The sequence below is a fragment of the Miniopterus schreibersii genome (assembly GCF_964146895.1).
Source record: "Miniopterus schreibersii genome assembly, chromosome: 12".
Classification (NCBI taxonomy): Eukaryota; Metazoa; Chordata; class Mammalia; order Chiroptera; family Miniopteridae; genus Miniopterus; species Miniopterus schreibersii.
The window spans coordinates 57964542-57990125 of NC_138112.1; the positions used below are offsets into that span (position 1 = coordinate 57964542).

The window sequence follows — 25584 nt, forward strand, 5'->3', positions numbered from 1 at the left end:
AAGGTGTTTGCAGTTGATAATTCAACACATTACCCTTGCGAAAGAAACAAGGAGATCCTGGAGACAGTATCTTGACTGCAAGGAGCAAACCTCCTAAGGAGGAAATCTGAGACACTGGGTAGGCAGAATAAGACATGTGAGTGGGTGGGGAGGGGTTTTCTAGCAAGTCTCCAACTACACCTATTGTTCTAAAGGGGTGATGAATTATGCCTGCCCTCCCTCTCTGCAGCTCTTTCCTTCTTCATTCCCACTTTCCTCTTTTCTTCTGTAAAATCTTTCACGGAGCCTCTTGTTAGACCCCAGGCATTGCCTAGGTATTGGGGATTCAGAGATCAACAACGTGGCGTCACTCATTTCTTAGTTTGTGAGCGGAAACACAGGTGAACTGATCACTATAACATGCAGAGGCAAAGGCTCTGGGGGGAGGCGTGCCAAGTGCTGGGCAGCCCGCTGGGATGGAGGGGAAGGACACGCCTGACCTCGCTCCTGGAAGGGAAGTGGGAGTTTAGATGCGGAACAAGAGAGCAAGGCACTCCAGGCCCAGAGAGGTCAAGGCACGTGCCCAGTCACACAGCTGGACCAGCGCAGAAGCCTGGTTCCATAGCCTGTACCCTTGGCCTAAACATAAGGAGCTCACCTGGCACAGGGTGAGGTGGAAGAACAGGAAGAGTGACCCGGAATGAGCCCGGACGTCGCATAGCATCCCTTTAGTCACACTGGTAAACAGAAAGGGAGGCAAGCATTTATGGACCAGGGCAAAAGAGAGCCACTTCTTTGAGGCGCTGGTAACTTATATCCATGTCACAAGTTATTGACATATATGCACTGAGCGCCTGCTCTGTGCCGGGGCAGGCTTCGCTCCCTCCCCTCCGGAGCTCACGTCCTTCCAGAGTAGCTGGGGGCAGCCACCGTGCTCAGCAGGACTCATTGTTAATGGCTCCCCGTCATTTCTGTAGATGCTGCGGTTGCAGCTTCTCACCGCTTCCTTAGAAGACCTCCTGCCCCTCCTCCTAACAAAACCCCCGACTTACGCCTTTCCTTCCCTCCTTTCCTTCCTCCCGCTCCCTCCGTCGGGGGCACGGAAGAGCAGCGAACTGACCCCGCAACAGGTTTCCCGCCCAGGGAGGAAGGGGCCGGCGGGGCAAGCAAGGATTGACCTACCTCTACCAGCTGCCGGACAAAGGGACTTGGTCCCCTTTACCTGCCCGATGCGGGCAGAGAGCTTGCTCTTCCAGAAACAGCCAGGCCCAGGGAGAATGGCCCACCCCTCCCGCAAGAATGCAAACAAACAATTGGCTATTAATCTCAAGGAGGGGGCACAGGAACCCATCCAGCCAGGAAATCTAAATCGAAGAGTGCTTAAGTGCAAGCTCCCCGGCTCCGGTTAACTGCCAGGACTGCAGATGGCTCGGCATTCCCCTTAGAGGCCGGTTTAGCGACAGGTCTTGGGAAAGGACTACGCTTTTCATTGAGGGGCCCCCTTGTGCTCATCCGGCAGCTCTCTGGGTGGTTAAACCTGAGGACTAGGGAACCAGACTGTCTGGGTCTGAATCCTGCTCTGCCAATTGCTGTGCGTCTTTGGGCAGATTATTTAACTCTCTGTGCCCCAGTTTTCTCATCTATGAAATGGGAATAATAATAGGAGCAGCCTCATACTACTGTTTCTTTATATTATGAGAATTACATTAGTTGATATTTGTGATGGGCTTAGAACTATGTAAACACTTTTAAGGGTTAAACTAATAAATATATTATCCAGCTGCAGGTGGTACTTGTTTCTGTCTTGTCCATCTCCCAGCATGTCTGTGACTGGACAGAAGGAAAGGATTTAGCAAAGAGTCTTAAGAGCAGGAAATTTGGGGTCAAACCATCTCAGTTCAAATCCTGACTCCACTGCTTAATTAGAGACTGTCAGCTAATCTCTCTGATCCTCAGTTTCCTTATCTGTAAAAGGGGGTTATTGTTGTACCTATTTCTTAGGATGGTCATGAGGAATGAGCTGTGTCAAGTTCTCAGTGTAGTGCCTGGAACATGGGAAGCATGCCCTAAATTTCAGCTATTATTTTCAGGCATTCTGGGGGAAAAAGTGCTATATAAACATAGCAATTTTAATTGCACAAGTTACACTAGGGCCAAAGTTAACATACTGAGCAAATGTGGCCAGACCCTCAAGCCAGCGCCTAGAAGCGGGTTGTGTGCTGGGTAAGGAAGAGCTTGGCGGCTTGGCGGGGTGTGGAAGAGCCCAGCTGTTTGAGTTCTGGCTCTCCTGCTTGCTAGAGGCGTGATGTTGGGCAAGTTAACATCTCCAAACCTCAATTTGTTTCCTTCCTCCCACCCTTCCTTCCTTTAATAAAGATTTATCGAGTGTCTACTCAGTGGAGGCACAATGCCAAGCTCTGGGTCTTCCCCTAGGGGACAGGTCAGTGATGCATCCCAGGCAGCTGTAAGGACTGAAGGAGTCACTGTCTGCTGGGGTTTAGCCTGGGGCCTGGGCCCCAGTGGGCCCTGCTCATGCTAATTTACTCTCAGATGTCCTCAGATCACATCCCTCCTCGTGGCTGGTTCTTATTCTTTTCTCCAGCCCCGAGGAGGTGCTTGGGCAGGTCAGGGGAAATCACTGGTCGAGGTTACTCGTTTTGTTTCTGCAGTGGCAAGTGAGCAGTGATATTTTACCCCAGTAGATTTAGGATAGTATCAGTAGATTAGTCATCCAAGAAATTAAAAAGCAGAAAGCACAGTCTACTGAGTAGACTCAATTAAGATTTCCCCTTGATCTTATTTAGTCCTGGGCCCTTTTCAAAGCAAATTTGACCAACATGCAATTCTTCTGTCTAGGATAGCATTTCCCTAATTACAGTCTGTGGAACACTAGATCCTAAACTGTTAATGATATTCCATGGAAAGAAATTAAATTATTGAATGTTTCTTTCCTGCAGACCACGGCCAAGTTCTTAATAGACTAATGCATATTATGCTATTGTATGCAGTATTTTCAAAATTTATTTGACTAAGGAATCTTTCTCCAGCAACACTAGTCACATCCTGGGGTCCTTCCTTGGAGAACAGTTTAAGAAATGTCCATCTAGGAGATCTAAGCTAGACTTTGTTGATGAAACCAGGCTAAAATACCCAAGCTCTGGTAACGTGAGTATCATATTTATAAGGAGAAGTGAAACAGGTGTTGAGTGAGAGGCTGGCTGTTGCTGTTGTTAGACCAGAACTGCCCCAGTTAATGCTGGAGCAGGAACAGAGAGTCTTTTGAAGGGCAGCCATCTACATGCCGGCCTGGCTTACCTGGATGGGGGGAGGGGGAGGAGGCATCCAAGCACTGCCTGGTACTATTGTCCTAGGGGTCAGGGCATCTTTGCTCTGCCCACTTTCTACCACTGCAGAATTCTCCTCATTTCCCACATCCAGCAGGAAGCCTCCCTACAGTTGGTGGTTTGGATGAAAATATTTATCTTCCCCAAACAGCTCTGCAACTTCCCCTTCCTAAATTGGGAGGTCAAGATGACTAAAAGTCGGGAAGAACTTACAGTGGGAAATAACACCTTGTAATTTGTGGTTATTTCTACCTCCGAAGAGCTGTGTGACCTTGAGAAAGGACTAAACCATTTATTTTAGCCTTAATTTTTTCATCTGTGAAATGGGGGTAATAATAGTGTGCATGTCATAGTGTTGTCGGAGGAGTGAGGTACTGCTTGCAAAATACGGTGACTATAAAGGAGACTGGTATAGTGTCAGCACCTTGTACGTCTGCAATTAATACTAATGTCAGTTGTAATTGTTATTATGGAGTGCACACTTGTATATGTGTGTGTGTGTGTGTGTGTGTGTGTGAGAGAGAGGTTGAGAGAGAGAAAGAGACTGGGAGAGAGCATTTGAGAGAGTGAGAAGGGAGGAAAGAAGGGTGAGGCATGTGTAATGCTTAGGGTATAACGGGAATTCCATCTTGCAAAGAAAGATTTAGATTAAAATGAAAACAAATAGACTTCCTACTAATGCTGACGCTTCCATCTAAAAAGATAATTTGTAAGTGCGATGCTAGGTAAAGTCCCAGGGGCCAATATTATTGATTATATATTAATATCTTAGTTTATACATCAGTCTCTGGAGAATTTAGTTACCATGAGTCAATCCCAAAAAGCTTACTTTACTTGGATGCACCTTGTGGAGGTATCATGGTACCCAGGAGGCTGGGTTAGTGGGTAGAGGGCTGTTTGGTGGGCACTGACTCTGAGGAAAGGGGCTCAGGTGGCCTCAAAGGATTTTTCATTGACATTTTGACCGTAGCCTAGATGAACTACCTGGATCAGGAGGCCTCTTTCACCGCTGCCAGCTGTGTATCTGTCCCTTCCTGTCTCCTTCTCCCCTCGCCCAGTAGGAATAAGCGAACACATTCTCGTTCATTCCATTTGCCTTTGTCCACACGAGATGCAGACTATTCATTATGTCATCATATTTATACGATTATGCTCCTTATTTTTATTTTATCTGTTTTTGAAACAGGGAGAGCATGAATGTCACGTCTTTACTCTTAGGATTACCAGTTTATTTCCATATTCTTGGACCACGTATTGAAGTCTCCTTTATAGTCAACAGTATTTTTTAATACAAAAATACTTTTGCATATGTGTATTGCAGTAATACAATAAATACTAGAGTATAAAGAAAAGCTGAAACATATCTGAACCCAACTGGGAATCGAGCACAATACAAGGCTTCAATAACTGTACAATTTCAATAACTCTTATAAACCTCATTTAAGTCTCATAAAGTCCCTGAACACCAGGCTGTGTCTGCAACTGGGACTATGATGGATTAAGGAACTGCCGCCCAGCAGTACACAAGGTCTAAACCAAACCTTAGGCTTCTTCCCACAAGGAAATATTTCTTGGCTTTTACAAGAAGGGATGACTGTTCTGGTTAAGATACCTGTGGTGCAAAGGACAGCCTTACCTGTACCCTGTACCCCGCTATCTCAAATAAAAGGGGCCTCTCATAGAAACGAGGCCAAGCTGGACTTCATGATAGCTGGGGCCAGAAAGAAGTCTGTCTCCCTCTCTCTGTGTCTCTCTCTTTATCTCTATCTCTCTCCCTCCACCTCCCTCTCTCTCTCTCTCTGTATCTGTATGCACATGCGCACACAGATGTATAACTTACCAGTTGTGAGATTCTCACTGTCTGCGAGTCATTCATTCATTCTCTCAACAAGCATTTGCACAGTTCCTATGTAACATGGAGGTCATGGGTAACACTGACAAGTGGTTTCAGCAGAACAGAGAGGCTGAAAGCCAGATTGGAGAAAGTCAGAGAAAGAAAAAGAGAAGAAATATTAGGGACATCGAAAACTCTTTCAAGGTGTTTGCACTACATGAACCAAAGGGTGGGGTCGGGGACATTTTACATGTTCCACTGGGAGACGGAGAAGGGAGGGGGGCAGGATCTGATGCCCTGTGGAGGGCGTAACCCCAGGTTTGGCACTGGCAGTTCATCCCCAGCAGCAGGAGGGAGGCAGAAAATGGCTACAGCAGTGCTAGTCTACACCTCTTAGCTCAGGCTGCTACTACAAAAACCATAGATGGGAGACTTAAACAACAGACACCCATTTTCTCACAGTTGTGGAGGCTGGGAAGTCCAAGATCAAAGTAACAACATTTAATTCTTGGTGAGGGCCCTTCTCACAGCTCGCAGATGCCACTTTCTTGCTATGTGTTCACATGACCTTTTCTTGGTGGAAAGAGAGAGGAGAGAGGGAGAGAGAGAGAAAGAGAGAAATCCTGTGGTGCTTTCTCTTTTTAAAGGGTCACTAAGCCCATCTTGAGGCCCCCATCCTCATGATCTCATCTAGCCCTAATTACCTCCTAAAGTTCCCACCTCCAAATGCCATCCCATTGGGGCCTAAGGGTTCAACACATCAACTAGGGGAGGGAACACCAACATTCAGTCCACAGCATTATGGAAGTTAGTATTAGACTTTCCTATATTCTCAAGCAAAGAAGGAGGGAAGGTTCTCAGGTGAGAGTGAGGATGTGGGAGAAAATTTTGTAATGTTGGAGACAGTGGGAAAGGGAGTAGGCTAGAGCCATTTCTTTGATGTGGGTGCAGAGCGGTGTGGTTGCGTATATTTCTCCAGCCGTGTTTTTACTGAGTAGGAGGAGGCTCAGGCTAAACAACTTTGACTTAGCAAAGCAAATACAGTGAAGCGAGAAAGGAGCAAGGGAGTCCAGGATGTATGCAAAGAAGTTAACATAATAATGGAATCTAATCTGGGTGAAGACAGAAGTGAGGACCTGAAGGGAAGGAGAGGCCATAAAAAGGCAGCATATCTCAGGGAGTTGAAGATTTATGGGAGTCAGATTACTGGAAGGTTGGAGACTGGGAGAGGGTGGCAATAGGAAATGACAAGGTCAAGGCTGGCCATGAGAATAAGCCACGGTGGTGAGAGTGGAGAACAAGGGCATTGGGGCAGAGCTCAAGGAACTGAGATGCCAGGAGATTGAACAAGATTCTTTCTATGGAAATTGAAATCACCTTGTTTCTCATAGAAACAAGGCCAAGCTGGACTTCATGACAGCTGCCCCCAGTCAGTGTTTGTCAACTGACTGACTTATAACTGTGGGAAGGAATAATTGAAATCTGGAAAGTTCAGGGGAAATTCAAGTAAAATTGCTAAAATTCTTTTCACTGTTCAGATTTGCTCATTCAAGTCATTCTCAAAGTACAATCAGATCGAATTCAATACCAGCCCCTTTGGAATGGATGACAGATACTTCCCAGTACCAAAGACAAAAAAAGAGAGTAAAAAAACCAACATACCAGAAACACCCCATTGTTATCAAGAAAAAGATGAAAAGGGTGTGAAAATTATGTTTTGTTTGCATCATCCAAAGTTCTTCCAAAAACAAACTTCAAGGTCCTCAGTGTTCTACTGTGGAAGTTAGGAAGAGAGCAGAAGGAAAGGAAGCTATTTTTGACGTGTGTAGTTAAGTTTTGCTGCTGTGCCAAAGGTCACTGATTTTACACCCTGGGGTTAGATCAGATGCTGAGCTTATTTCTCCAATGGTCTGTTTTTATGGATGGTGTAATACTGTTGATGAATATTGAGTGCTTATGCAAGTTCTATATCTAGATGAGCATTTTTCATGAGTAAGTACATTAACTTATTTTATGACTGGAGCTCTGAGGACCTGAAAAACTGTGTGTTTTAACACTGCACAGGCCTGAGGGACCTACTTGTACTCCTCAAAACCTCTGTATCAGGCATCAGCAAAGGATCCTTTTATTTATATAAAGGAGATAAGTTATGGAAGGGTATGATGCTTTCCTTCACTGGAATAATTTTTTGACATGGTATGAGACATGGAAGTAGCATGGAAGGAGGTCCAAACGGGAGACCAGACCTTGAACACCTTAATTCAGCAGATGTTGATTTCCTACTTATTGTAGATCAGGTCCTAAGCCACTAAATGCTATGATTCAGGGATGGAAGTAGTCAATCAGACCAAGAAGGAATATCATGTAGTTCAAGAGCACTGAGTTGGGATCAGGGTTCCATGCCCTGTCCTTTCTTGTCCGTGTATAACTTTGGATGGGCACCTACCCTTCTGGAACTCAGTCTGGTAAGTCTTTGGGGATAGACATGTGCAATGGGGATGGGGTGGGTAGGCACTGTTACGGGAACAAAAGAAAAGTAGAACAGGCCTCTGGAAGAGCAGGAAGTGGATGGTGGTTTTGATCTCAAGGCAGCCCTTTGGGAGGGCCTCCGCTGCTTCTCCCTGTCTTGATGCCCACTGGCCCCCATTTCTACCCCCTAGCTTGTTTTACTTCAGTAGCGTCCAGATTATGTGAGTGCAAGCAAATTTTGGTTAAAAAAACCTTGTTGCTATGGAGCTGGAGAGAACCCATGCCATCCTATAGCATAATTTCTGCTTCTTCCTTCCGCTGGTCCCTCCTGATATATGTCAGCATCCCTTCTCTAGGTGCATCTGGTGGCAGGGGAATGGGTGAGCGGGCTGGGAACGAGAAGCATTGATTGGGGAGCGCCTGGCCTTGGGGCAAACTGGAAACTGCCCGGTCTAACGGGGAGAGAAGTGCTCCAGTTCCAGCTAACTGTGGCTGTGCCGGCCTGCAGCATGTTCAATGCCACGTCTTCCAGAGTTTTCAAGGCAAGCTGAAAATTCATATTTTTTGCCTGAGGTTTTCTGATTTCTGCACGTGAGCAATTATTTTTTTTAAATGTTGACACAATGGGGTTCAAATAATATACATTGAATTTACATTTAGCCCGTCCACAGACAGCCCATCTGCAGCTTCTAGAGTCTAAAGTTCAGATAAAGCCAGGACCTTTCAGCTTTTGTTCTGGATACTAGCTACAGTGTGTGTGTGCTTATGTTCTCATTCCTGAAATGGAATCCCATTGGCTCAGTGTATCTTTTTCATGCCAGTGTTTGTCACAGAGTTTGGCTACATTTGGGTGAGGTGCTTGCCCTTAGTCTTAAAGGGGGCTACCTAAGGCCAACTTCCATTTCAGAGGCTGTGGCCATGGCAAGCTGGATACCTGACGTGTCTAACAAAGACCTTGAATTTCCTCTTCCATAAATGAATGTTTAAATAGAGAGACCAGTACTGGATTGTCCTGAAAAAATTCTGTTTCTTAATAAGAAAAGGAAATGTTCCAGTGACACTTAGAATTTTGGTAAAAATTTGGGTGGTAACAAGTATAATATATTAATCATCCTTAGGACAAAGTTCTGATTTACACCAAAAGGTCAGCTACTTCTTATTTTGAGAAAATTCCGCTTACAAAATCAGCAACTTCTAGGGCAGAAGAGACTTTTACCTCTGTAAAACTCCCTTCTAGTCCCTGAATACTCTTTTATGGCATCTCCACCAAGCTGGCATTGCCTACATTGTGAATACGTCTCTTTACCAGGGAGTGTACTCCTTCCAAAGGGAGCTTCTTTTATCCTTGGATAGGCCTGGTGATTATGTTTTAGATTTTTTTTAATTGCACAGTGCCCAACCCACCATAAGCACTCAGTACAGCATAAATTTGCTAAATGAATCCACTTACCCTTCATTCATATAATATTTACTGGGTGCACAGGATATACCTGGCACTGTTCTAGAATTTTGGGCAATATCAGTGAACAGAATAGATCCATGTTCTTATAGAGCCACGCTGTCCTGGAAGTAAGAGGTGGTGGGAGAGAGACAATACGTTTTTTTTAAAGAAGTAAATTGTGTAATATGTTACAAGTGATAGATGCAATGGAAAAAGAAAAAGTAGAGTTGAATGAAGGGGTGAGAGGAGTGAGTTACAATTTTAAATAGACCCAATAGAGTGGACCTCATTGAACAAAGACTTAAAGGAGATGAGGGAGTTTGCAACATAGAACGAATGTTCCCAAGTCAGTCTTCCTGTAGCTTTGTAGAAATAGCTTCCTTTTCACCTCCAAGACCTGACGGATAATTATAGTAACAATAGCATAATATCTGTTGAACCCCAGCACTTTCATTAAATCCTCATAACAACCCTACGAATTCATTAAATCCTCATAACAACCCTAAGAGATAGTTCACTACGCTATACCCATTTTCATGGCGGCAAACTGAAACACAGCAAAGTTAAGAAACTTGGCTCTTACCCTGCAGCTAGTAAGGAAAAGAAGTGGCACACAAACCTTCACCTTCTGCTTCAGGGCTTTGGCTCTTAAAGGCTCAGCACAGCTGCTTTTAAGACAAAGCTCAAATCCCCTCCCAGATCACTGCCCCCTCAGGTTTTTCTTTCTTAGGCACGTGCCTGGTGCCAAGTTCCTTTCATTGTACGTGATTTCTGGGATAGATTTAAAGTCTCTCCATCATCCTGGGGTTTGTACTGAGAATACTTGAGCTTTTCACTAATGTCGCTGGACAAGTGGGAGACCCAGAGCTTCATCAATTCCCCCTCCCCTTTGGGCACACCCTGACCAGCGACCCTTACATAGGTGTTGTAAGGTCACAGTGATCAAAATAAACATGAATTTTTCCCCCTCTGTTTTGACTTAAAAAGATGCATCTTTTCTTCAGCAAATGTCACTGTGGTTTTGAAGCCTAAGTGTGATGTGTAAGCAGGCAGCATTTTAAAAGTATTTCCTGCTCAACCATAGGGTGAAATTATGCAAGCCAGTGAGTCCTGAAACAGCTGCCTTTAATTCTTAACACCTGCAAAAAAAAAGAAGTTTTGAAAATAATTTTACGTTGTTTTTAATTTTGGGATTGGTTGGTTTTCTGTTGTTTCAAACTCTGAAGGGCCGTCCAATTCATGAAACCTTCAGTTGGAAAGAGAGCTTTCAAAGAGCTTTGCGTATCTAAGGGAGAGGCTTCACTGAAATTATACTTTCACAAATGCACTTAGAACAACTTCTGGAATGGGCCGGGGGGCGCTTCTTAAGACAACAGAAGGTCCAGGCTCTAGCTCTCCAGCGAGCCTTCGTGTTTCCAGTAGTGAGGAGGGGGAGTGTTGGGGGGGGACCCCGGCGTGGAGGGGGCGGGGCGTCTGTGCTTGTGTGAGGGAAACGCCGCACCGAGCTCCCTGACCTGTTGCATCCTCCCAGGCTTTTCAAGTGCGAGAGTTGGATTTCCTGAAATTGTTGAACTGGATGTAAGTGCAGGCGCCCCCTCTCCCCTTCTCCCCCCTCTCGAGCCGGGTGAGAGTGCGATGGAGGGAGGAGGTGGGGGCCTCGCAGGGAGACTGAAGCGATGAACACTGGACAGGAAAAGTGGGAGGAGGAGGCGGCGGGGGAGGAGGCCGCGAGACGAGCGAGGAGGGAAACGTGTCACCCGCCGGCTCCGGGAGCTGCGCGGCCGCCCGTTGGCTGACTCGCGCTGGAGACGACTGGAGGCTGGACGGGACCCCGCGGAGGGCAGCGCTGGGAGCGCGCGCAGGGGGAGCTGGGCAGAGCGCGCCGGGGGGCCCCCACGTCCCGCGCTTCCCTCGGGTGAGAAAACTCTCGGGCACAGCGGAAACTTTTCCCCGGGCGCGCTCCTGGGCGGGAGGCGAGCTGCGGGTGTGCACGACCCGCAGTGACTCACTCCCGGACCCCAAGAGGGAGAGTGGGGAAGCCTCCGGGAGGGGCCGGAGTCGTCGGCTCAGCAGGAGCACGGGACTGAGAACAAAATTTCCGGGCACGCCGCACACACTCCGGTGGGGCACCGGGGAAGGGGGCTTGGGGAAAGCGTCACATTTGGGGGCAACCGGCTGGGGACCCCCCGCGAGGTCGAGGGTCCTTCTATGGGACGCTGCAGGCAGGCTTAGAGGTCCGGACTCGAGACCCCCTTGGGGGGCAGGGTGAAGCGCGCTCCGCGTCCGCGACTTAGGGTGGGCGAGGCACCAATGTGGCTCGGGATGGGGGATGCCGCCGATCGTGGGACCCAGGCTGAGCCCAGGCTGAGATCGAAAAAGAAAGTTTGCTTGTTTGTCTCTCTCATTCTCCTTCGGCCTGTGGGGCAGATTGCTGCCGCCCTCGGGCGCAGGCGCCCCCGCGCCCCGAAACAGCCCATCTTTTCCTGCCGTCTCCGTTTTCCGGAGAGAGGTGTGGGAGGGGAGGGCTGGGAAGGCAGCCGCTCTGTCGTGCGCGCAGCTGGACGTGCGCCGACTGGGGTCCGGGGCGCAGCCCGCGGGAGACCCGCCTGGGGCCGGCGGCGCTGGGCGCAGGGCGCTCGGCGCCGGCCGCAGCCCTTTCGCTTCGTCTTTCCCGCCGCCCTGCTTTCGGCTGGGCTCTTCCCTGCGCGCCTACTGTGCGCGCGCGGCGAGCTCACTTGCGCACAGGGGGCGCTCTGGAGCCCCGCCCGGGCGGCTGGGATCCTGGGCTCCTAGCGCTTTTCCTAGGGACGCCGCCCCGGGTCAGACCTGGTTGTGTACTTGCAAACTGTGCTTCAGGAATCGGCCCTGGGGTGCCTCCCTGGTTGGCGGTAGGGTTTTCCCCTCTTCAGCCCGGCCCCAGCCCTCGGTCACATGCCGCCGCCTCTGCCCCGCGGTGGCGGGAGCCCGCGCTTTGTGGCTCAGCTGCACTGCGGTGAGTATTTATAGATGCCACTGCCATCCTGCGGTAGGCAGGGTTTCAGTTACTGCGATGCGCTCCGAAGACCGACGGACGGCTCACGCGCGGCGGCTCGGCGGCTCGTCTGCTTCCGAGACCCGCAAGGAGAAAGCTCTAGGCTGGAGTCTGCAGGCATCCCTGCCGCGGCGCAGTTCTCGACCAGAGGAGACGTGCACATTCAAATGACCCATGCAAAGGGACAAAGCAGTCAAAGGGTCCGGATTGTCTCCTTCCTCTGCCCTCCACCCCCACCCAAGGGTGCTCGCTGATCAAGCCGTGGAGACTGCCCTTTTTGACCTCCCTTTGGTGATTCTGACCACCCTGGGTTGCAGACTTGACATTTCGTTGGCCTACATGCTGCAAAATGTCACAGTGCTGCACTCTGGTAAATTGTTCTGGGGTGGAAGGCTCTTACTGACAGCAGCAAGTGAGTCAGGAGGGGAAATGGAGCTTGCAGAAACTAATTTAGCCACATTTTAAATTTAGCTCGTGCTACTGAGAACCCTGCAGGGCTCCTCTGTGGAACCGGGTTGCAGGATTGAGCCCTAGAATCTGACCTAGGGTGCTAAGGGAAACAATGCTGGGTGAATTCACAAAGTTGTCTTCAGTTTTTCCAACCCCAGCCATTGTCCTTTCGGTATTTTACTGACGCTTCTAATAGCCAGCACCATTAATGGTGTAAAAAAGAAAGGCATTAGAGGTAAGTTAGTCCAACTGGCTTATTTCTCAAGGGCTCAGTTTAGACTAGCTTGTTTCTCAATGAGGAGACCTCATTTCTTTCAGAACCAGAGGGTCATGGATGTATACTTGTTTCAGTGGGCAAGATTTCAATAGTGGTCTGTGTTTAAACATTACAAAAATCTTCCCTGTTTGAGAAGTTCAAAGTCACACACGGGGTGGAGCTGAGAATGGGTTCCAGATCTGTTACTGCAGGCTTACAGTGCCAGCCTGGCCTCGAAGCGGCTTTCCCTTCAGCTCCTCGGTTGTTGATTAGATTATAGTTGAATTTACCTGGTGGCTTCTTTCTTTTTGAATGTCACATAATACATAGAGCGGCTCAATTATTGAAAATAAAAAAATCCACCCTGGCTGGTGTGGCTCAGTTGGTTGGGTGTAGTCCCATGTGCCGAAAGATCTCGGGTTGATTCCGGGTCAGAACACATGCCGGGGTTGGAAGACATGCCCGGGGTTGCAGGCTGGATCCCTGGTGGGGGGTGTGCAGGAGGCAGCTGGGTGTTTCTTTCTCACGTTGATGTTTCTATCTCTCCCTTTCCCTTTCCCTTCCTCTCTCTCTAAAATTAATAAAAACATATTTAAAAAGAAAAAAACCCTAATCTTGTCTTTAGAACCCTGTTACACTGCTATGTGAAAATTTCATGCTGGTAACCCAGACCTAAATGTCATAATCTTTTTTGTTCATTGATGATGTATGTGCAACATTTAAACCATTTATCAGTAGAAAATTGAATTTAGTAAGGACTTTGTGGATTTCTTAATTATTTCTCTATCCTAAGGATTTGTGATATGCATGTGTATATTTCCCTGTGGTCACTCCTTTTGTACTGCCCTTGTACAAGGTAAAATGTACCAAAACCTTTCTTGAATTGCAGCCTTTTTCTCTTAATCTATACAGAATTGATTTGAGAAATAGAGTTTGAGCCCCTCTGAAAGTTCCCTACTGTGTTTAACACCTGTCATTAAAAGTGTGTTCCCCAGAGTTGCCTCTATATGCAGAATGCAAATGCTTGTTAAAAGCAATGCTTATAGAAACTATCATTTGTTAACTCAGTGTGAATTAATATCTCAGTTGCTGAAATTTGGAAATCACATATTTTGTGGATTTTTTAAAATGGAGAATGGGGTTAGGAGTGTGATACCCTGTTAGGCAGAAGGCATTGTTTTTCAAGGGAAGATTCCCCTTTGGAGCCTATAAGGAAGATGGGAGTGGATGGTGCAAGGCAATGGCGGGGCATTAGAGGTGAACTTGAGTTAATTCACGTTTTTGTTAAGGGCTGGGGATCTAAGCTTTGCTTTGAAACTTGTACAGTTAAACAGCCTAACTTATGTATTGGGCAAATACTGTGAGCCAGGTACAGCCATGGTAATGTTGTTTGAGCCTACCAACAACCCGAGCAGGTAGATGCCCTATTTTCTGCTTAAGATGTGAAAATAGAGGCTTAGAGAAGCTCATTACTTTCCTGATATCACACAGCCATTAACTTAAGCTCCTTGTTCTTTCCAGTCCATTTTGATATCTAACCTTGAAGGCTTTCCCTGAGGAACCAGCATCCCAGGTACTCAAGAAGGGCCTAGTGGTTCACGTGGAAGTTTCTGGATCGGAAATTGATACCAGAGCAGTGCAGGAACTCTAAAATGAGGGGACAGGAGGTGGGTGAACAGTGGAGGAGCTGAAGGGACAGACTGGATAATTCTGACAGTAGTTATTCCACAGAAGAAGGAGAAAGGCCCTGTAGAGAGTGGGAATATAGAGAATTACCAGCATTGATCTGGAAGGGGAGGGGCTGTCACACAGCAGAGCAAGACCTGGCGACTGGCATGCCAGACGAGGTGCCCAGAGGGCAAGAGTGCGGAGGAGTCCCTTGACCTCCCTTGGCAGGCCTTCTGTTGTGAAGATGCCTGGTTAGAATCCTCAGGTTATAGTTGATATAAATTAGGGAGCCGGTGTGACCTGTTTTCATTTTTGTTGAACTTGGCCCTTTGAGGTAACATTTGCCCAATCACTGTCTTTAAATATTCTTTTCTTATTCTTTGCCAGTTTATGGCCTTTGTAGATCAATTCTTGAATTTTATTTAGAGGAGAGAGAGAAGTAAAAAGCAAAGGTTAGTGATTACCTAAATTGGATTAAGTTCTGTCTGCCAGGGTTTAAAGAAATATGTTTACTCTCTAATTACCATCAACTAGGAATTTAAATGGTCTATTAAATTTGACTTTTTTTTTTTTTTTAAACCTGCAATTGTTTCAGCTCTAACATATTCTGGGATTTGGGAGGCTTTTTCTGTTCTTCAAATGTGTAGAGGAAAGTCTCTGCCTCTCTCCCACCCCCTCCTATAGGAAAACCTGGTTAGCATCTACCCTCGCTGCTTCCCAAATAACCTATCGTAATTATTTGTACAGTTTATTTTGCGTATAATCATATGTTACATAAAAGCATGTATTTACCTCTCTGGGCTTTCATCTGTTTCCCTCTCCTCAATTTTGAGTTGTAGATTTCTGTCATGCACCCATCAGTGTTCTGGTTTCACTTTAGCTGCTTGCCAAACGCCAGCAACACCTCCAGTTTCTTGGTTCTTTCCTCACTGGTTCCAGAACTTTCTCCAGTTTGTTGGTCCTTTTTGACACAGGTCAGTTCTGGGGCCACTTTGGGCTCCCTCAGCCATTCAGGAAACAGATTCTGTGTCAGCTTAAGCTGAGCCTGGGAGAATACCTGAGAGAATTTGTTTTTTGTTTTTTTCCCAAGGACTGGGGCAAAAATCCAGCAAGGGCTGTGATGTGTGTCCGCATTATTCTGCACTAAGCTGCCTGAAACCCTGCTATAACCTGCTCATGACCTCAGCTGCGTAAATCCTCCGTGTAAAGCCTTTTACACTTGCTGGTTAATTCTAAATATGCTTTAGAGCTAGTTTGGGATCACTCCCCACATGTCTTTGGGAGAGACCACGTCAGCGGCTGCCGTCATTTTGGAGAACTCTGCTCCGGCTTGCTGGCCGCTGGCTGCTGGAGTCCACCGCTGTGGGAGCCTTGTGGCCACTTTCAGTGTAAACTATCTGGAGGCAGAACTAGTGGGCAAACGTGGTAATCCTTTGTTTAATTATCTCAGATAATTTAAAAAAATTCTTGACCAATGGGACAATCAATTCCTTTCAGGCTTCATAAAAGACCCCCAAACACCTAAAACATCAGTATCAACTTCGCAGAGAGGGGAAAGCTGTTGAAACAGTTTGGGTGTTGATCCCCGGTGGCATCTCAGAGACAACACGGATCAGGGTATTGAGATCTGGAATCTGGTTTTGGCTCTGCCGTGGGTAAGCTGTGGGACCAGGGGCAAGTTGCTCGGTTGTTCTGGGTCTCAGTTTTCCTGTCTACAGAATAATGAGATTGGCCTACCGCCCAAGTTCCTTTCTGTTCTGAAATTCTGTGATGGCCAAGGAAGCATGGTCTAGAGCAGTGCTCAGGTGCATATGAATCACCTTGGGATCTTGTTAAACCAAGAATCTGATTCGGTGGCTCTGGGTTGGGGCCTGAATTTCTAACAAGCTACGACTGAGGTGATGTTAATTCTGCTAATCCTCAGATCACAGTTTAAGAAGCTAGGAGCTAGAGTCTAGATCAGGGTTTCTCAATCTTGGCTGTGTTGACATTTCTAGCTGGATAATTTGTCGTGGGGCTGTCTTGTGCAATGTAGGATGTTTAACAGCATCCTTAGCCTCTACCCACTAAGATGCGTGTAGCATCATCCATTGCCACGCACTACAGCCATGACAACCCAAAATACCTCCATACATTGCTCAGTGTCTCTGGGGAAAGGAAGGGAATGGCAAAATCAGCCCAGTTGAGGATGTTGGTCTAGACCAGTGTTCTCAAGCCTGGTTGTGCATCGGAATCACATAGAAGATGTCCAGAAAGTACAATAGCCTGGAGTTCTTCTCTTTGAGATTCTGGAAAAGTACAAGTGCTAGATTTGAGTCCCAGTGCTGTCCCTCCACAACAGTGGGACCAGAGCTCATATGCTCTCATCCAGAAATCCTTCACTTCTAAAATAGGGGTGATAATGATGCCTGCTTCATAGGGCTGTTGGGGAGATCAAATGAGATGACTTGATCATGAGCTTTGGAAACTACGAAGTCCTGTGCAGAAGTTAGTGGTGAGGGTTATACCACAGGCCTCTGGGGTTTGATGTCATTGGTTTAATGACTTGATTTTTCCCAGGACTGGATTCATCTTCCCTCTGGCCTGCCTCAGTGACCTTCACACCCTTCCTTCATCATTCCTCCAGCCCTCACTGTGACAAGCTGTACACGGTTTCCTGCAGTCACTCTAGAGTCTAACCCAAGGGCCTCAAACTGGCAGCCTGCGGGCCCAACTTTAGCATCAGATGTGTTTGGTTTGGTTTGAATGGTGTTTCTGTTTCACTGCAGCCGGCCCTGGGCCCTCTAACCACCATGGTGCTCCCTACCTCCCCCCCGCCCCGCATCGAGTTTGCCCTTCCTGCTTTCGGCCCTCTTGTCTTTTTCTTTAATCAGGATGAGTCAGCCTTCCCCTTTCTTTTCTTCATCATTGGTAGGACCATATCTGGCTCATCTTGGTGTCCAGGGTGGTAGGTGCTCACCAGGTATTTGTTGAGATGCGGTATTTTCATCCTGTCCTTGCCTATCACAGATAAAAAAGCATATTTGTTGAGCTTTATCTATGGAAGCTTGTTTTGCCTTCCCCAGATTTCCTTTCCAGTCCCCAGTGTCCGTATTCCTTAGCTGGACAGGACAAGGAAATGGAGAACTCACCTTTGTTAGCTGACCTTTCATTAGTTTTGCCTTGTAACTGCCCCAACCTTGTTTCAACTGCCCATCTTCAATTACAGCCCTTGGTGTCGAGTTGCATTTATAACATTACTTTTGAGCATTTCCTGAGAGCCCCTGAGGCCCTCGGGGAGGAAGGTACTCCCTTCTTTGCCCGGTAGGGCTTCCTCTCCTCAGATCCTGGCTCACAGTGGACCTTCCATCGTCTGGTGTTGAATGGACTTGAGCTGAACTCATGACCTCCGTGAAATGATCAGATGTGAGAGCCCATTCAAGGCCCTTATACCTAGCTATGTGACCTGGGGACACGTTTCCTTTCCCTTCATCTCCTTTTCTTATGAAAAAGTATTTCATCCTGTTGAGAGAGTGCAGCTAATTTTTAATCAATAGCACATGTTAGTCTAGGGCACATTTCCCCATAGTTAAAACTCTCGTGGGCTGCCAGACAGTAGCTTTTGACTGCTCTGTCACCCACCGGGGTTTTATATGTGTTACATGTCAGAAATGTAATTGCTCACATAATGGTCAGTCAAGCTCCCGCTTGCTTGTGTCTAGACTTATCGGTTTACCATCTGGTATGGGCAGGGAAGAATCACCCTGGATGGCGTTTATGGGCCACACCCAAACAATTTGCACTCCAAGAAACTCGATGCTGAAAAGTGGGGCTTATAGATGAGTAAATAAGTAAGATGTGTGGTTCTTTCCCACAGCTTTGCCTGACTGGTACCAAAGCGGGGATTTTTCTGGTGATTACACAGTGGTTTTGCAGGCCAGGGTGGTGATGATGATGTGATGAAATAATTACTGCTAGATGGGTCTAAATTGTCAGTGCTCTGAGTCCTGTGGACATTTAGCAAAGGCTGCTGAGCAGAGATAAACACTCCAGCTTGCATCCTGTTTGCGCCAGTGTTTACTACTGCACAAATTTGGACTTCCAGACTCTTTTGTCTGCTTGGTTTCCAGTGGAGGGCTGAGAAAGTTGTCTCATCCTTCCTGTTGAGCCTTTTCCATAGTCCAAACGTGACCGTTAACATTTTCTCCTTTGTAGGAGCGTCTGTCTCTCTGCCGGCCTCTGTCTCCTGAGTTGTGAAGTCCATTCTGAATTAAAATAGACCCGCTGTGCTATGCATAAGGTGCCTCTCCTCTGCCACGTTTGTGGGCTCCCCTAACCAGCAAACAGACCCAGGGTCCATGCTTGACAATGCTTAGGTGGCCTCGAGTTCAGCCCACTGTGAAGAGAATTTTTCTGGTCCCTGGGAAATGGGAAGGCCCTTCTTCCTGGTTGCTCAAAAGTCCACATTTCATTCCATCATTCATGAGTATTTACTGGGCACCTTTCGTGTGGCCAGCACTGAGCTCACAGCAGGATACTGCCATGAAGGAGATGGGCAAGGTCTTTGACTTTGAGGAACTTAGATGCAATCATTCCGGGCTGGTCAGACAGTAAACAAACACGATGACTTCATTGTGCTTGCTAAGTGCTGTGAAGAAACACAGTCTCCTTCCTGTGAGGGACAGAGCGCTTGCTGCCTGGACCAGGTAAGAAGCTGTCAGTGGTGTTCAAGAAGGGAAGCCACCGGTGGCGTTCAGCTCTCGCCTCTGCGTGTGGTAGACGTGAGCATTGCTTAACAAAGTGGTTAGCAGCTCAGGCCCTGGAATCAGGTAGGATTTGACTCTGGGTCCCTCTTACCAGTCTCCTGACTTTGGGCAGGTTAATTCCTATGCTTCAGTTTCTTCATCTGCAGAATGAGAATAATAAAATCTACCCCTCTGGTTTAGGGTGGAAATGAACTGAGATGACAGATGCCAGTAGAGCATTGGCACCATCCTGACCCTCATGGCCAGCCTGTGATGATAGATACTATATTCTTATCAGCAATAAATATAATAAAACAGTTATGATAAGCAATTGATTTGCAAAATCAAATTACTGCTCTTAAGAGAAATCCTACTTCTGACTTGGCTTCTATCCAGTGGGCAGGGTGCGGTGTGTGGAGTTCAGACCCACTTTCCCAGGTTGGCTCGGTGGGTCCTGTTTGCTGTGTGTTTCTTTTAGCCATACCCCAGGTGCTGCTGGCCTGCCCTGTTGTAAGAGTGGATCTGGGTGTGTGTTCAATACAAAGGGGAACTGAGGACTCAGTGGTGGGATCAGAGTGAGATAAGACAGAGAGCTGGTTAAGAGGCTGGCCAACTAGATGGTGTGGTAGATGGGAGTGGAAACATCAGCGGAAGGTTCTGGGTTTGTGCTGTGCCACCTGCTCTCTCAGAGGTGCCCAGGGCTCTCAGCCAGGGGCTGAATGTATACTTGGTTATGCTGAGAGATCATCATGGCCATCGACTAGGCCGAACTCTTAATTAATTGATAAGTCAGAAGCCCTGGGGAAGGGGAAGGACTTGCCCAAGCCCACAGTGGCTGGTTCATGCAGGCTTACATTATACCTGGCTTAGGCCTGGGTAAAAGGTGTGAGAAGGCTGGTGGCCATAGCTGTGACGGGATAAAATAAAGGTCTGGTCACAAACCTATATGTCAGGCTTCTAAAGTGCTAGGTGGCTTGGTGAACTCATTGCCAACACTTACAAATCAGTGATTTTGCAGTTTTAAAAATCTAGATTTCTGGCTTTTCTTGAAAAATTCAGATCTGACAAAACTGAGCTTATATCCTGAGATGGTAAAACCAGATTGGACGGAGTGGTGGCTGCCTCCTTTAGCCTGGGCAGGACTTGCCCATTGTCTGTGACGTTCCAGGCCTGGACCTTTGGGTAAATGTATAGTAGTACATGGTGCAAAAAGGAAAGAGATTTTTTCTTCCTTTTAGCTTTTCTTACCAGGGTTTATTTTCTGGCCCATGTGTCCCTTACTCAAGGCAGCTGCTTTGTAGAATAAGTGCTGAATAAATGAATTTGTGTGGAATGAATGAATGAACTGTAATTGATAGAGCATTGAACTTGGGATCAGAAGCCACCTTTGAATCCTGACTTCCTCCAAACAGCTGAGTGACTTTGAACAAATCCTATAACCTATATTTTTGTCTTTCTTTTTTGGGGGCAGGGGAGAGGGTTCACTGTTGTTCTTACTTACTTATTTGAATAAGTAATACATTTTTATGTTTCAAAATCCAAAGGTACAAGAAAGTCTATGAAAAAAGTCTTCCCTGCTGTGTTCCTGCCACCCAACTCCCTTCCCTGTGGGAAAGGAGTGTGAGCAATTTCTGCTTTGTCCTTTCATAGATATTTTTATACATATAATAAAATATGTAAATGCTCTTTTCATATTTTTTTACCTAGATAGTAGCATAATATGTACACTCACATCTGCGTTTAGCTTTTTAGCACACTTTCATTTAGAGCGCCCCCTGGAGAGCACCCCGACCAATGCATGAAGAGTTTTCACCTTTCTTAGAGCTGGGCAGGGTTCCAGCATGTGGGACACCATAGGTTACACAGCCAGTCCTCTGTTGCTGAGCATTTAGGTTCTTTCCCACCTGTTGCCGTTGTAAAGAAGGCTGCAGTAAAATCCCTCGTTATGTAGGTCATTTGAGACACCTGGAGTAAAATTCCTGGAAGTAGAATTGCTGGATCAGAGGCCTTTGTCATTTTGGTAGGTCTTCCAGCAATGTGTGAGAGGGCCCTGTTGCCCCATACCCTGGCCAGATGTCACCTTTTGAAGCCTATGAGTTTAGTGAGGGACACAGTGTTTTATAAAAATGTTAATGCGAACTGCAGTTTTTTTGGCCCCTACTATGGACCCATCATGATCTAGGGCATCTAATTTAATCTTAACAACGTTGAGGGAAGTATCACACTCATTTGACACATGAGGAAACTGAGATTCAGAGTTTGAGTCATTTACCCGGGTCACCCAACTGATACATTGTAGAGGCTCGATTTAAACCTAGGGTGGCCTGGCCGGACGTTGCTCAGTAGTTGAGCATTGACCTAGGATCCAGGCGATCGGGGTTCGATTCCCAGTCAGGGCACATGCTCGGGTTGTGGGCTTGATCCCCAGTCGGGGGCATGCAGGAGGCAGCCGATCAATGACTCTCTCATTATTGATGTTTCTATCTCTCTCTCTCCCCCTTTCCTTTCCTCTCTCTGAAATCAATAAAGATATAATTAAAAAACAAAAACAAAAAACAAACCTAGGATGATCTGATTTCAGTACCAGGATGTTTTCATTGGTAAAGCTCTAATTTAGGTGTTGGTGTTCCCAGGTGACACTTGCTTACAGTTCCTGTGCCCCTCCCAGCAGTAGGGCCTCTCACATGGCTGGTTTATATGCCCATTCATTAAATGCTTGTGAATCCCCGTATTATACTAAGCCCTGGGGATGCACTTTTCAAACAAGATAGACATAGACATAGTTTATGGACTGCACAAAAACAATACAAAATAGTTCTGTAGTCATTTATTGTGATAGATTGTGACAGGACAACAAAGGTGGTGAGGAGGGTGGGACTGTGGAATGATGTGACCTAATCATGGGTAGGGGTGAAGGAGTGCCTCTCTGAGCAAGTAAAGGACAGGTGATAAAAGGTATGTGGGTTTGAACCTGGAGAAGTGGCGGGGGAGTGGGGGGAGAATATTTCACACAGAGGCCACAGCAGGTGCGAAGGTCCTGAGGTAGGGAAGAGCAGGCGGTGGTGGAGGAAATGAAGGAAGGCCAATGAGCTGGCATGCAGAGGTGGGAGGTGAGTGTGTGATGATGGGGTTTGGGATTTATCCTAAGAGCTCGGTGGAACCTTTGAAGGCATTGGAGCTACAAGGTGATGTGAGCGTGGTGGGCCCTGGACTGTTGGGTTCTTGCCCCAGCACCACCTGTCACAAGTCTTGTGACCTTAGATAAGTTAAACAATTGGCACTTCTGTTTCCTTCTCTGTAAAATGGGGATGGTAATAGCATCCTGGAGGTTGTGAAGATCAGACACTTTCATACATTTTCATACATTTCATACAGGGACTTTCATACATTTTCACTGCCACATACAGTGTGAAATATGTGATACATTTTGACTCAGTCCACGAGTACACACGTAATGTATATGTTTCCCCAAAATGCGATTGATGCACTCTGATGTTTCTATTCCAACTTATTTCATTAAAGATTTTTGGTCGAGCCCTAGCCAGTTTGGCTCAGTGGTTAGAGCGTTGGCCCTCGAACTGAAGGGTCCTGGGTTCGATTGTGGCCAAGGGCACGTACCTTGGTTGCAGGCTTGATCCCTGGCCCCGTTGGAGCACGTGCAGGAGGCAACCAGTTGATGTGCCTCTCTCACATCAATGTTTCTCTCTCTCTCCCTCCTTCCCACTCTCTGAAAAAGCAATGGGAAAAATATCCTCAGGTGAGGATTAAAAAAAAAAAGATTTTTGGTCAAGACCCCCTATGTTCATTTAAAAAATACTGAGATAATACACACCAAGTGCCTATTCCACAGTTGACACTTGTTCAATGGTGCAATCATTCTCCTCAATGTCATCATTATAAAAATAATTCTGGCTGCAGTGAGAGAGTGGATCGGTCGAGTCCAATGACAGTATCCAAGTCCTGACGGTGCTGAAGGACATTGGTCTCCGTTCCTGTGTCCCCTGGCAGAGAAGAGCTCCACGCCGGGCATACTGACTGCAGGAGCTCCCGAGGGGAGTGTGTAACATGGGCTGGCTGTCTGGTTTCCCTGGGAACTGGCTTTTCCTCATTTTCGGGCGGTCACATCATACTGTGCTGTTTTCTTTGACTTCTTTGTTATTTACACGCAGAACGGCTTTTTCCTGGAAGCCTCAGAGTCATTATAAGCCTCCCACTTCTTTATTTTCAGTTTTGCCATGATTTTACTTCCCTTTTCAGGGTCAAGGGTTGGTGCCTTAGTAGAATTCATTTGCATTTTCCACGAAGAGTCCCACCTTCTTCTGCCCACTGGCCCTGCCTGATGGCTGTGCCCCTTCCCTGTGCCCTGGCCCAGGCAACTGGGGTGAGAAAGCAAGACCCCACCTTCTTTTTCTCCAGGAACACATCCTGGATCCTGAGCTCAGGTTCGATGCTGATTTTCTGGCTGCGTTTGGTAGCATGACTAGGTAGGAGTGGGCTGTAGCATTGGGCACCTGTCAGGGATTTGACACTTATTAGCTGTGTGACTTCTGGCAGGTTACTTCACGTCTCTGATCTCCTGATGGGGTTTTGTGAGGACTGAGTACGTTTACCCACTGTGACAGTGCTTGTCACGGTGTCGGGCGGGCAGTTGATGCCTCATTAATTGCTGTCCTTTCCTCCCTCCTCACCGTGGGCAGCGTGCTTAATCTTGAGGACACAGGGATGAGTCAGTCCCCATACCAGTCTTCAAAGAGTTTATAGGATGGCCTAGGTGGGGGCTGGGGAACTTTCTAGATCAGGAGTCAGGGAACTTGAGTTCTAGCCAGTGCCGGCTCTCTCCTACCTCAGTGAGGGTAGGATAGGTTTCTCTGCTCTTCAGGGCGTCACTTGTCAGTGGGGGCCTGGGCTGGCAGCACTCCAAGGTCCCATCTGTCTCGTCACTTTCTGATTTGTCACGTTCAAGCCAGGACAAGCCTGTGCCTGCGGGGCCAGCGCGTAGCAGGTAGGTATAGGGTCCATCAGCTCTTCCCTTGAGGCCACTCTTGTCGACGCCGCCAGCCGCTTCCTCTCCGTGGGGCTCTGCAGAGGCATGTTGGCTCTGTCCGCAGTCGGAGTGGTGGGAACAAAGATGGCTTTGGGTTGCCTTCCGCCCATCAGGATCTGAGGGCTGCAGATTTTGCTGAGCAGTGAGTCAGAGGCAGCCTCTTGTTGTGTGCCCCTCGGCAGCGATGGGAAGCTGTGGGAACTGCAGTCATCGTCCTTTCTCGCTGAAAATCACCTTTCTTTAACAAGGGTCATCTGTGTGGATGGGGCTGCCTGTGTGTCTTGCTGGATGCGCACATGGCTTGAGGTGGGAGGCCTGGGGAACGCCAGCTGAGAAGCGGGGGTGGCAGGAGCCAGCCGCATGATCCCCAGTGTCACCCGGCCTCCTGGCGAAGTGGCTGTCTTGGCAAGCAGCCAGAAGGTGAACACCTGGAATGATCCATTCAGCTCACCTTTCTACCTCCCCGTTCAGCTGCCACCGTGTGGGAGGCAGCTCCTTCACCTCGAGTTTAAGATTCTCATCAAAGGAGTTAACATTCCTGTAATTACACAGATAGATTGCACTTAGCAGGCCCATTTAAAGAAGGGCCGTGAAATGGATCCTCTTTTAATAGTGTGGCCTTTGCTTGGTAAGCGAGCTCCCAAAGCCAGCCACTGTGAGGGCTCCGAGGGGGCCTCTGTGTTTTCAGGATATCTTTGCCTCATTCATTGATTTGTATCGATCTTTCCAAATTCCAGTGGCACTTATGGAGTTGCTGAGGCCCTCCCACACTTGAGCAGGCGAGTTCTGACTCCCCAGCATTCATTGATAAACTTTAGCCATTACTGACTCATTCCAAGAAGGGGGTGGAGGGACAGAAGACTGTGAAAGAAAACGGTGCGCAATTCTGCTCTCCTTCAAATTTCACAGGGGTAGGACAAGCCATTCTTTCTTTGGCTCCTGTTCTCACAAGTTCATTGCCCCTGTGCCCATTGGCTATTGACAGCTGCTGCCTCACCCACGCTCTCTGAATGGCAGGACTTGGTGCCTGTCATACCTCCGTCTTCTGGCCCCGCACAGCATTGAATTGGGAGATGACACCTTGGTTTCTTCTTCAAATGCAAACCCCCCCCCGGTCAACCTGCAGATTGACACTTAGGCCAGAATATCTTTCTTTCAGCTTTGGTTTTTGGAACATAGCAGAGTTAGCTCATGAAAGGGGTGGGGCGGCCGTGAGAATACTCCTGGGCTAACCTGTAAGCCCTTGAGAAAAAAAGTGACTGTAGCCTTGGTGGGGTTTCCTCTTGTCCTTCACTCTGATCAGCTGCAAAACTCACTCTAAGTCATTGATTGAGACGTTAGGTT

General features: G+C 47.4%; 1 protein-coding gene and 1 long non-coding RNA gene across 3 annotated transcripts in view; one reads left to right on the forward strand and one right to left on the reverse strand.

Annotated features, from left to right (window-relative positions):
- Positions 1-9715, reverse strand: part of LOC308565096 — a 37633-nt gene extending 27918 nt beyond the window's left edge. The window contains exon 1 of the long non-coding RNA XR_014000007.1: positions 9651-9715. This is a non-coding gene — a long non-coding RNA (uncharacterized lncRNA). The remainder of the gene's footprint in view (positions 1-9650) is intronic.
- Positions 9716-10535: 820 nt separating this feature from the next.
- PRR5L (proline rich 5 like) overlaps positions 10536-25584 on the forward strand; it is a 60152-nt gene continuing 45103 nt past the window's right edge. Inside the window, exon 1 of one of the 2 annotated variants that reach the window (XM_081153009.1) lies at positions 10536-10645. The gene's annotated coding sequence lies outside the window, so the exon portion shown is untranslated. Of the gene's footprint in view, positions 10646-10784; positions 10983-25584 lie in introns of those variants that run through there. The other variant, XM_081153010.1, reaches the window with a different exon arrangement.